Here is a 13,054-nt window from a genome sequence, read left to right as displayed (position 1 = left end):
TGGAAGAGGAAGGAAGAGCAGGACAAGGCAAGACTGTGGTTTGGGGGACCCCCCCGCCCCACAACCACCCACAAAGACCCATTCAGCCTTCCCAGCCCTCGTAGCGATCGTACTCAGAGACAATAGGTCATATTCTCTCCTCATTCGTGAGGGCCAGGCTTGCAACAAAGCCTCAAACCTGTCAGCAGATGCACAGCAGCCCCCCCCTACATGTTTCTTCTCCAAGTGCATTCACCTTCCTCAGGGTCTGCTCTAGAGCGGGCCTCATCTGGTCGCCAGGCTTGGCGTTCCCAAATTACTTTGTTAGAGTTTTCCTTGAGGAACATTTTTCAAAGGTCACCCCGGTTAAAAAAAAAAAAAGGCATTTCGGTTCAACTGGGCAGCCGGAGCACCAGGGGCGTTGCTGGGGGGGGGGGGGGCTAAGGGGGCTATAGCCCCTGATCTTTTGGTTGTAGCCCCGGATAGAATCTCAGGAGCTACAGCCAAAAGGCTAGCTAGCCCCCAGTCCCAACAGTTCCGACATCGGCTTAGCCCCGGGTCTTTTCCAGACCTAGCAACTCCCCTGCAGAGCACACCTGGGGCCAGTCATGCAGCTAGGCATTAGGGTTTGACAGTAGTCTGAAAACATTGGGTAATTCTAAATAATAATAAGTAGTTACTTCCACCCAAAAGCAGTAAGGCATGCAGTACTTACCACGCGCAGTAATTACCACATGCCGTGAATGCGGGACCCTCAGGAAATCCTAGGGGAATCCGAAATGGTGGATAACAGAAAGGGCTGCTGGACTTGGTTTCATGCAGACCTCTTCTGGGTACCAGGCATTTCCTGCCTGCGGTGAAGGTACTTGAGTTTGGCGGTTCTACCAAAGCCAATACTGCAAACTCCTAATTAGGCCCTATGTGTTCTTCGGTATTCTTCTGGCGAACATTTCTGCGGATACCCTCTGAGACCACCACGGTGGTGATTGGATGCAGTATGCAAGCCTTGTAACGTAACATAAAATGCCACCACCCGCTCTATGCACAGCGGAAATAGATGCTCTTCAGAGAGACTAGGACGGCAAAATTGTACCTAGCGTCTTAGAGGAGATGGTTAACTAACTTTATACATTTTTGTTAGCTCTCTTTGGACTTTTCTTTATTTTCTTACTATCCCTCTCGTCACCTCTATCCTGTTCCTTTTGATTTATAGTTCTCATTTTCTACTCCTTAATTTGAATGTTTAATTGATTTTTATTTTCGTTGCTGTTTCTTTTTTTGGCCTCGATTGTGCCTTCGCAGAGGATCCCTGGGGAATCCAGTGAGCGCTTCCGCATTCAGGCTCAGTGCAATCCCCAGGGATTCTCTGGTGGATTCTGCACCTCATGGAGGCGAATCATTGGAAGTCCAGGCCCGCTGACGTGTTCCTTCTGCTTTCCTGCATAGCTGCACACCATGGGGGAACACACAAGTCTTCCTTTGCTTCATTCCCACTCCCAGGAGATCATGTACCCCTACCACCAAGGGGGGGGGGGGGCTGTGTTAGGTATGGGGTGGCCAAGGATCTCCCAGGGACACCGAACAATCAAGAAGGACCCACTCAGGGCCGAATCCGATACCGTAGATTTAACCGAATGAAATTTTACCTAATGAGAAGTGACCGCATTTATTTGACCGAAAATGGTAGGTAATATTGTATATGTGTAGTGCATAATAGGTGGGGTGTGGGTAAGGGTAAAAGTTAGGGTAGGGAGGGGGTAAGGGGGCTGTGGGGGGTATCCCCCATATATAAAAGTGTTTTAAAAGTAAAAACTTCTTCATTAGGTCAAAACGTTTTGATCAAATCTACCCCATCCGGCAGAATCACCAGCATTGGCTGGTCTGTGTGGTCTGCCAGCAGTATTTTCACTACCCACCATGAATCCACAGCATGGTGATGCACCAGTGGTAGAACCCACCCTCAGGAGAGTCGGTGAGGGCGGGAAGAGTATGTGGACAACCCTTTTCCTTGCTTTTTACCCTGCATCCACCATCACTAGAATTCAGAATCCAAGTCTCTTTTTAGCTTTTTCAACCTCTTTGTAGTTCATCAATCAAATTGTTACGGCTATCCACCAACCATTGAACTCCTGGCTCAGGGGCGCTATCCACCAACCATTGAACTCCTGGCTCAGGGGCGCTATCCACCAACCATTGAACTCCTGGCTCAGGGGCGCTATCCACCAACCATTGAACTCCTGGCTCAGGGGCGCTATCCACCATCCATTGAACACCTGGCTCAGGGGTGCTCTCCACCATCCATTGAACTCCTGGCTCAGGGGCGCTATCCACCATCCATTGAACTCCTGGCTCAGGGGCGCTATCCACCATCCATTGAACTCCTGGCTCAGGGGCGCCATCCACCATCCATTGAGCTCCTGGCTCAGGGGCTCTATCCACCATCCATTTAACTCCTGGCTCAGGCGCGCTATCCACCATCCATTGAATTCCTGGCTCAGGGGCGCTATCCACCAACCATTAAACTCCTGGCTCAGGGGCGCTATCCACCATCCATTGAACACCTGGCTCAGGGGTGCTCTCCACCATCCATTGAACTCCTGGCTCAGGGGCAAGTCTTGTGGCTGCAGAGCTTCTGCGATCCTAGGGAAACAGAATGTTTCCCTCACCTTCGAGGAGCAAGCAACATGTCCTGCTTATAGAGGCTCCGCTACCTGCCTCGCAATGCTTGTGGTGGACTAGCAGCTCTACTCTTCTTTTGGCTTGCAAAAGACCCCTTATCTTAGAGCATATAGCCCAGTTGACCACTCCAAACTGCGTTAGGTCAACTGCTGGGATGGGTTGGAGCTTTGGTGACTCTGACGCCTACCCATCATGGCTCTTCAGGTTAGGCAGGCCGTGGCGAAACATAGTAAAACATCATCCACAGACCCCTTGTCAACAGTGGAGGTATAGATGTCACTGAAGAAGGCGTGGAAGCTCGAGGCCTATAGGAATTGGGTCTTAATGCTGATATTCTATTGCTTCTCCTTAAATCTGACTATTTTGGCATGCGATACTTGGAAATGTTGTGGGCACTGCCTTACATGAGCAGGGCACAGCAATATCCATAGATCCCCATAAACCGCCATTGGCACCTGCTGCAATCCTTGGATTGTGGCTGGATCATTAGTACGGGCACAACACCAATGGGTTCCAGTCCCCCCACCTGAAATTATCTGGCCATACCTGACGCGACATGCTGACCTTCAGAGCTGTCATGAGAAGGACTAAATGCAAACGATGAATGCAGTTCGCTTCTGTGCAGAAACGTTCCTTTTGTTCTGTCTTTCTCAGGGAGGAATCGTTAGGCAATTGGCAACACAATGGGGCATTTGCAACTGAAAGAACCTCCCTTTCAGCTCCAGTTAAATAGCAAATATGTGTCGCTTCAAGGCATGGTCCAGATTCTCATAAAATAGCGCAAATTAAAGGATGCTATGTCAGGTGGCACTATACCATGGCATAAATTCGGGGGCCACAGGATTTATTTATTGCATTTGTTATACGCCCAAACCCTGAGTTATCACGGCGTAGGTTACAGAAAACTTGAAAGTCTCTGGTTACAGTGGGACAAACATAGGTACTATACATGCATAGATAGTTCAGACATTATAGGTTACAGGATCTAGTCAGTTTCCTGGGACCTCCATTCTAACTGCCCACTGATCCATCATAGACACCCAGTCTTGCATTGGAGTATGGTGCAATGCAGCAGGATCTACCACCATCAACTACCAAATGACAAATCCAGCCATGCACCAGAGCACAACCACAGCACTATGCAGCTGGCAGCTACCATACAGATGTGCATTTTATATTTAAAATATATCATGTTTTGGGCAATGTCACTGACAACCGCACCATTGGTTTTTAATTTGACACTAGTGCCAAAAAACATTCCTTTGGTTAAAAGGCAGTGGGGCACCATGCAAGTAAATTTGCCAAACCCGCACAAAGGCTCTGAAGGGAGCCCCCTTAGCATTTGATGTGCTAGCTCCCTCACCCAGCCCCTGAAGTTAAGATCTTGTTGCACCACTGATTATGGGTACTCAATCTATCCAGGTTTTCTGCATTTTATTCTGTCCCACTTATAGTTCATGCAAAAGGCTGCTGGATGTTTTCTCGCATGGGCCCATTGGTACTACACTATCTACGTGACATACAGTAGACTGATCAAGCAGAATGGGATGTGTGGGGTGGGACGGAGCTACCTCCCATCCCTCCCACCCCGCCGAGGCCATTGGAAGGCTTCTTCTTATTCTTTTTGGGACGACTCGTTAAGGGCTAGATCTGTTGATTTCCATCTGGCGAGGTGATGTTCACCGTTAGTCACCCATGTCAGCCGCAGACCTCCGCTAACGCTCCTCCCAGTCTCCCTAACATACTGAAGGAGGAACCTGCACTGCTTATCATCTGACCCTGTTTTGAGGTGAATCAAGTCAGATATACTCTTCACTGACCCCCGATGCTACCCATCCTGGCTATTAGCAATTCCCTCTGAAGTCAGAACTTTTCACATCCCATCATATGGTGATCCACTATTTCTCGGCTTCTGCACGCCTCACAATTCGCAGAAGTGTCTCTATCCATCTTAAACTTCCATCCTTTCAACCCTGCATGGCCCACCCTTAGCAGATAGATTCAAGATAGTTTCCTCTCTGTGTGCCATTGGAAGGCAGTGGTACATAATGTGCATCATCCGGTAGGGGCACGCCTCCCTGGGATTGGTTGGCAGGAACGTCATGTGGGCGTGATGTGAGCCGTGGAACATTGCCCAACACAGATATGTTGTAATGGGGCAGTGCTCGATGAACAATCTTGAAAGTGCAGGGACTGTGAGACAGGCATGGTATCAAGAGAGATGACACAGACAGCAGAACTCAAGTTCCAACAAACTTTATTAAAATGTCAGGATGGTGAAAGGCCTAACTTGCCCTATAACTAACCTATGTATTTCTCTTCCTAAAGAAAACTAAGAAAACTAAGGAAAGTCTGTAAATCCAAATCAAAGTTCTGTCTGTGTCCAAAACCTATGCTTGCCCTCGCATCTAGAAATAAATAAAGTGTGGGATTCTTCTCAACTAAAACTGTGTTAAAAAATAAAGTCTCAGCTGCTCTCAGCTCAAGTTCTTTTTGGGCCTTCTGTTTCAGCCTCAATACAGTTCCAATCGTTGCTGGTCTAACCAATGTTCTGCCAAATCTTTTCCCAAGTTCAATTCAGCACAGTTCACAAAAAGTTTTTTTTAAAGTTCTCAGGATTCCCTTCCCCAAGATTACACGATAGTACTCATATGACTTGCCACAAAGTCTTGTGCATTTCACTATTTAGGGCCCCCTGGTCCTGGCAGAGTTGTCAGACCACACGGTCCACCCATCACAGGTCACACAACCAGGAGCCGTGTGCTCCTCCTTGACTTGATTTGCACTGTGTGTGAACTTCACATTGGGGAACTCCCAGGTCTAAGCGCAGCTGTCAGACCACGCGGTCCACCCATCACATGTCACACAAACAGGAGCCGTGTGCTCCTCCTTGATTTGATTTGCACTGTGTGTGAACTTCACAGCGGGGAACTCCCAGGTCTAAGCGCAGCTGTCAGACCACACGGACCGCCCATCACAGGTCTCGCAACCATAAACTCCCCCCTCTTGGCCTCTGTTGCAACACTCTTGTCTTTTGAAACTCTTCTCCACATGGGTTTGTTAACCTCTTTGCTTTAGTTCTATTCACAATGCTACTTTCACTCAATCTGACCTTCCTTGTCAGTTTATTTTCCCATGTTCGTTCAGTGTTTAATATGGTAGTATTGAATATGCCTTGGTTTTAACTCAACAATGCTTTCCATTCTGCTCAGCATTTAATATTGCATATTTTCATTCACTCTGTATCTCTCATTCAGTTCTGTATTCAAGATTGCCTAATTGAATTCAAGCAGTGCTTTTCATTCAGCTCGGTATTCAAGATTGAGTAATTGCATACAAATAGTGCTTTTCATTCAGTTCGGTATTCAAGATTGAGTAATTGCATTCAGTTCCATGAACCGCTACTTGCTTGCGGTTCACTGGGAGTGCTCCGGTGCTTCCGAGTCCCCTGACCCTCACCAGCTATACACGCCTTCACCGTTGCAGTCCCTGCTGCTCCCGCTCTCCATCTTGCCAGACGGGATGCAGCCTGCCTTGCCTTGGCTTCCTCGCCGGGCACTTCTCTGCACATGGCAGCAATCATAGCGGCTGCAACTTTCAGCCGTTCTGCTCTTCAGTTGTTTGACAGCTCCAGCTGTCCTTCACTCTCAAGGGCTCCCGGTCCTCCACCCACCACGTGACTTGCTTGCTCCGGGTCTTGTGGGTCCTCCGGGATTGTTCCTCTTGGCCTCCCTCCACCTGGGCATCTCTATCTTCTTCCACCAAGATGTCTGTCTCTCTTTCCACCAAGGCGTCTCTCTCTCTCTTTATACACCTGAGCTGGGTTAATGAGCCCCAGGTGCGTATTGTTAGCTGACATTACCTGACCATAACAAATCCAATTACTGGGACATGCCTGACATTCAGCACTGGATGTCTGCATACTCCTCTTCTTCACCCCAGTACTATAGTGGTGTTTCACATAGGAAGTATGCATTACTCCTAGTTCCCTCTTCTTCGTCTCAGTACCAGGTAGGGGTGAATGGGGAATTATGGGCTGGGATTGTATATTCCCCATAAAGGCGGAGGAAGGATCAGATAGGTCAGTGTTAGGAAAGGGGGGATACCATGTCTCGCACTCAGGTCGCCCTCAGGTCCTCTCTCCCCAATCGCCAAGGACCCTCCACCCAGGTGATCCTCCCCCGATTGGCCACCCCCAGGGTTGGGATCCAAAAGCGAAGATCCCTGGGGAGTAGATGTGAGAGTACCATCAGGTTTCTCATAGGACACTGCCTTTCATTAGGACAGTTGCAAGAGAGAATTTTCTGGCTGGTGTGTTGTGGTCACGAAGGGCAATGGGCGTAATGTCTCAATAGAGTAGTCACACCACATTGCTCGCCACATCACATGTCAGATGAGGACATTACACCCAATGAGCTATTACAACCTGATGAATACATCCTTATGCCAGACCAGACTTCGTCAGAATCCAGAAGGAAATGAGCAATGAGAAAACCTGTCAGGTGGATTGAAGAAATGAACTAGTGATATTATAGGTACAGTTTGGGGGAGATTGTATTGTCTCAATAGTGTAGTCACACCACCTCATTATGTGGTAAGTGTGGGTCAGGAGGAAAGGAAGTGACACAAGGGTAAGAAGGAAAACACAGGCAGACGGGGTTGAAGAAAAATGAATGACATCTACTCTTGGTCTCTGTGTCACTTGTATACTACATACAGTGATCAGAAATTAAGATTTGATAAGCAGGAGCTAAAAGCAGCTCCGTGGGGATCCAGCATTAACCAGTGACCAAGAGCTACCACTGAGGAACCAGGAGCTAGTGCATAGCATTCTGCAAATCTAACTTCCACATAAGATGGAAACCTATGACTTTGCCCATTATGTTTGACCCATTTTTTTTCAATGTTGTATAGATGTGTTGAAATATTTATTTATAGATTGCCTCAAATGCACATACCTAAATTCACATAGGTGTTTTTGTTCAGCATTAGCTGGCATGGGGAGCCAAAAGTAGCTCCTAGTAGCTGTTGGTGTCAAGATAATCAGGCTCTTCTAGGCCACAAGCAGGAGCTAAATCGCTTGTAGCTTCCCTCGATTTTGAACCTTTATATAGTAATTGCAAGTGCATGACACAGGTTTTAACATGGGGGAGTGGGTTTGAGAGAGTACAGGGAGAAGATACTCTGATAGCGAGTAGGAGGGAAAGGTAAGATTGAGGGTCACTGTGGGAGGCACAAGAGGGGTACCTAGTATTGTCGCTAGCGGGTCCTCTCCAGATTCTCCTGTCTCCATTGAAGGATCAAATGTGAGGAGCAGGTAGGTCTTGGCTGTGAGCTGATGCAGAGCAGCCTGCGGGTGCGGCTCATTCAGGTGATGTAGTGTCACAGGGCCCAGGGGCTGACAAAGGTTAGTGTTAGGGCAATGCTGCCGGGCTAAGCAATTCAGATGTTATGAATGTTATGGCATGTGGGTCCCAGAGGGACAAACATGGGGTAAAAGCAGGAAAACGTTCTCGTGGTGCCAAGTGCCTGCTAAGGGCATGTGCTGCCTGTGACCCAAAGGCAGGGAAAACGGTGCCCATGCCACTCAAATTGGCATGGGGCCACCTGGGAGAGGACAAGGTGTATGATTGGCCCCTTAACGAGGGCTCTGCCCCCCAACCCCTCCCTTGCCAAGGGCTCTTTTCAGCAGTCCTTAAGCTGCAGTTTCTTTTGTTAGCTTAGCCTATGGTTTCTTCTGGCCTGTATGGGCCTTGAATGCTATTGGGGGGGGTCCATCTATTTTAAAAGCAGGCTCCCCACATGCAGGGAACGCTTTTGTTTGCTAAATGCGCGCATGTAATTCAATATGAAAAAACACCACATTTCCAAAGTGAAATACGGTTCTAAATTTAAAGCCACTGGTTAATTTCTTTAATTTGTGTTTGGGCTTTTTGTGTGCAGCTACTATATAGGGATCTGTATGCTAGTGTTCTCACTAATGGCCTAATCTCAGATGCTTTTAAACTTCACAGAGGCACAAGACAGGGCTGCCCGCTCTCTCCTCTGTTATTCATCCTGGCTATGGAACCTACGCCAATTAGTCTGGGAGCGGATGTAAATCTCCGACCTATAATTGGACGCGATCGAAATAATTTAATATGGTTATATATACATCGATGATTTGTTGTTTGCCCTCCAAGATCTGGCTAGGGGTATACCCAATTTGATGCAAGACATTGAGCAGTTTCAGGTTATAAAATCAATTGGAGTAAGTCTGAAATGGTACCACTCAACAACCTGTGCCAACAAAACTCTTGTGCTCAATTTCGGTTCAGATGGTGTGTGGAAAGGATGAAACACTTGGGCATCTGGATTGAAGCTGAGGTGGTACAATTCCCAGCGATGAATCACAGAATACTGATCCCTAAACTGAGATCTGACCTTGAGGGATGGGTCTCCTAAAATTGTCCATGTGGGGGAAGATAAATTGTATAAAGATGAACTTGGCTCCACGGTAAATTATGTTTTGTTGATGTTACCAATTAAGATACCTAATAATTTCTTCAAGATCATAGACAGATTTATGCCAAATTTCATCTGGGACGGAAAACCCCCAAGGCTTGCACTTTGGAAATTACAACTTCCATTGAAACAGGGTGGGATGAACTTACCTAACTTCAGTGATTATCAATTGTCCTTTTCTACTCGCCATCTGTGTAAGATCATAGACTCCAACAATGAGAGGTCACATTCTCTGACATGGGAGTGTGGTGCCGTGTCCCAGTTGGATCTGTAGGCGCAACTGACTACAAAAAAAAAAGAAGTCGGGAGAAGCAAACCCTTTAACCATTTTTTTACAGGATTGCTGGGGTGAAATTTCAAAATGCATGGATGCGGACCCCTACTTACACGTAGATGCCTCCATCTGGCTTAATCCGGCCCTGAAATATCAAGGTAGGGTTCTTTTTTGGCCTGAATGGTTCTTGGTGGGTATAAAATACTTTTATGATTTGATAGATGGAGGTAATTGGATCTCCTACGCACAACTAATTCAGACACATAACTTGGCTGGTTGTATGTATGCTGAATGTAGGAAATTGAAGGCTATTGTTATTACATGTCTTAAGATGCCTCAATTGCCAACTCAGAGTGTAGCTTGGTCCGCCCGGCAAACATCTATGAGTGCCTGTCATTCTGCAGCTACTATGTATAGTTTCTTAAGATCTTGCCATAAGGGTGATCCACGGCTGCCAATCATTTGGGCGGAAGAACTTGGATAGGTCATTGATCCATTTTGCTGGTGACATTGTTGTGAGAACACTCGTTTGGTGAGCCTTGACTGGGGCCTTAGAGCTTCTCGAACAAAAATGCTCTTTAGAGCTTACTGGACACCTGTAAAGTTGTATAAGAGACAACTCATGCAGAATGAACTCTGCTGGAAATGCAACAGAACTCGAGGATCCCTCAGTCACCTAATATGGTTCTGCAGAAAGACAAGGCAGTTTTGGGAGAGTATTTGTGAAAGATTAGGATTGGTCTTAAACTGTACTGTTCCCCTATCAGCCTCTTTATTGATTCTAGAAATCATATCTGTGTTGGATGAAATTCCCTTTAGTAGGATAACTTGGTTACTCCATGCCTGTATGATCGCCAAGAAAATGATTCTAAGATCTTGGAATACAAGCAACTCCTTCAGTATAGATGAATGGATAGAGGAACTTCTTACTGTCTCAACTTATGAAAAAACCATCTACAAGAATGCAGGAGACATTGAAAAGTTTTGGGCCATTTGGGGAAGTTTTCTTGAGGTTTGTGGTTGATGTGGATTCTATGTTTGAGTTCTAGGGTCTCTGGGGAAAAATCTGTAGTATGGCTAATATGTTGATATTTTTATAGTTTGGTGTTGTCATATGCTACCTTTTAATCTAAATTCTAGGAATCATATCTGTGTTGGATGAAATTCCCTTTAGTAGGATAACTTGGTTACTCCATGCCTGTATGATCGCCAAGAAAATGATTCTAAGATCTTGGAATACATATGCTACCTTTTAATCTAAATGATTGATTATCAATTGGATTGCTTATTGCTTCTCTACCCTATCTTTATCTTCACTCTTTTCTTTACTTTCTGCTTCCTTTTCTGAACATCTTCTTTATGAACTCATTGATTGGTTACAGTTTGTTAGTTAATTTTAATTGTTATGTATTTGGTTCCACTTTAATGTAAAATCTGATTAGTTGATTATGTATTATAGTTTCATGCAATTCAAATTTGAAAATGAATTCCCTCACACATACCCTTGCCTTTTCTGTTGAGTATTTTATTCCAGGGTACATATTTTATTGACTTGTCATATTACTCAATTAAAATGAAATGCTTCTGTTGTCCTGATAATTTCCAGAGGTTAAGATTAATCCTAAACCTTCCAGCAATCACCTCTTTTGTCTGTTTGTTGTTTATTTATTTCTAATGTACACCAGACACGGGGATATCAGGGCATGGCAGTGGAAGCAAGTGCAAGGCTTAGGTTACAGAAATACAAGATAAGAGCAAGAATAAAGCATATATGTAGGTCATAAGCAGGTGAGATACAAATACAAATACAAATACAAATATGCAGCAAACATTTGTCAAGAAATATTTTGAGGGAATGTGCAGAAGCATTCCGAGGGTAAAGGTAACACAGCAGTCAAGCCTACAGATCGGTGGATTTGAGCAAGTTGGTGTAGTTGTGTCTAAATGTCAAGTAAGGTTGATCTTCTCTAAGAGGGTGTGGCAGGGAGTTCCATAGTTTGGCTGCTTTCACAGGAAAGCTACTACCACCAGCATTAGTGAGCCTAAATCTTGCCAAGTCTCAAAGGTCTGGTGGATGTTCTTCTATGGAATCTAGCCAGGAGATAACTAGGGGCAGCATTATTTAATGCTTTGTGAGTGAGGGATGCAGTTTTTAGAAGGATTTTATTATGAGTCGAGAGCCAGTTGTTTCGGCGCCTAGCTGCTGTGATATGCGATCTTCTGGTCACTCCTAGTGCGGCTCTTAAGGCGTTGTTTTGGAGGATTTGTATCCTCTGAATAATAGCTGTATTAGCACCGATGTAGAGGGCATTACAATAATCTAGCCTGTAGAGTATTAAAGCTCTGGCCAGAATCATGCAGTTATCATTTGACAAGAATGGTTTGCCAGACCTAATGAGCTTGCAAGTGTAGGCAGTGGCGGAGGCCATTGATTTCACTTGTTTGTCGAAAGAGAGGGCATGGTCAAGGTAAAAGCCCAGGGTCTTGACCTCCTTGGCTACCTTAATAAGGTTCCTGTCAATGTTGAATGATGAGTATTCCTGGCTTAATTTCTTAAGGTTGGTGTGGGTGCCCAAGATGATAAGCTTCGTTTTGTCATCATTCAGGCATAGACCATGCGTGGCCATCCATGGCTCGATGATGAGATACACTCTGTTCACCAAGGCCAAATCCTTGTCGTAATCCCCAGAAAGTAGGAGGAGAATCTGAGTATCATCTGCATAGTTAGTGCAGGTGATACCCAGAAGGTCCAGATCATCGCACAGGGGCTTGGTGAATATATTGTATAATGTAGGGGAGACACAAGAGCCCTGGGGGACACCACACATGATAGGAATAGGGTCAGCCGCTGCTGAGGTGGAGAAGACCCTCTGTCATGATCTCTGTTTCCAAAAGATCAGGACTTGCCCGACTCCCTTGGAAGCAGACCCATAACCCCGGTTCCGAGTGCCAGCCAGTCCCAATTGGGACCTTTTGGACCCTGTCCTGGAGCCAGTGGCACCAGGCTCATAAAGATGCCCAGTCCCAGCGCTGGAAGCGCCGGGCTCATAATGCTTGGGTGGACTTACCTGCAGCAGACCATGCTGCTTACTTACCTGCCAGTTGAACCCCTGATCCTCTTCTGTTTGGGACTACTTTTCCTGTTGGGTGGGGCAGGAGTCACTCCCTAGGTTCAGAACACTGGAACTCTTCTGGAAAGCAGGAACTCTTTTCTTACCTAGGCGTGGCTGTGGAAGGAGACATCTAAGCACTACAGGAGGCTATTTAAACCACACCCGATGGATGAATCTTGCTTTGTGTTATTCTGCATTCTCTGCAGCAGAACGCTCATCGTGTCTTCTGCTTCTGATCCTGGGCCTAAGGGAACAAAGGCTTACCATCCTGGAATCCAGTCTTCAGCAGCACCTGTAAAGACAAAGAAAGAACAGGTTAGCACTACGTTCTTCAGTGGCAGCACATCTCTTACCTGGTCCATCGGCTGTCACCAACGCCTCGCGCTGCATTCCGGCATCTGAAAGACAAAGGCTTACCTACTCTTCGCATGCTCCGGAGGTCTTTGCACTGCATTCCGGCATCTGAAAGACAAAAGCTTACCAGCTCTTCGCACACTCCGGAGGC

General features: G+C 46.3%; 1 long non-coding RNA gene across 2 annotated transcripts in view; it reads left to right on the top strand.

Moving 5' to 3' along the window:
* The window catches only part of LOC138520651 (uncharacterized), a 101,180-nt gene that overhangs the window by 29,281 nt on the left and 58,845 nt on the right, over positions 1-13,054 (top strand). Inside the window, exon 2 of one of the 2 annotated variants that reach the window (XR_011282838.1) lies at positions 9,501-9,594. The exons of the other annotated variant lie outside the window; for it this stretch is intronic. This is a non-coding gene — a long non-coding RNA (uncharacterized lncRNA). The remainder of the gene's footprint in view (positions 1-9,500; positions 9,595-13,054) is intronic. 2 annotated transcript variants of the gene reach the window in all.

Source organism: Ambystoma mexicanum, chromosome 13 (assembly GCF_040938575.1).
Source record: "Ambystoma mexicanum isolate Mex_15411 chromosome 13, UKY_AmexF1_1, whole genome shotgun sequence".
NCBI lineage: Eukaryota > Metazoa > Chordata > Amphibia > Caudata > Ambystomatidae > Ambystoma > Ambystoma mexicanum.
Note: the sequence above shows the minus strand (reverse complement) of the source record. Positions and strands in the feature narration are given on the sequence as shown.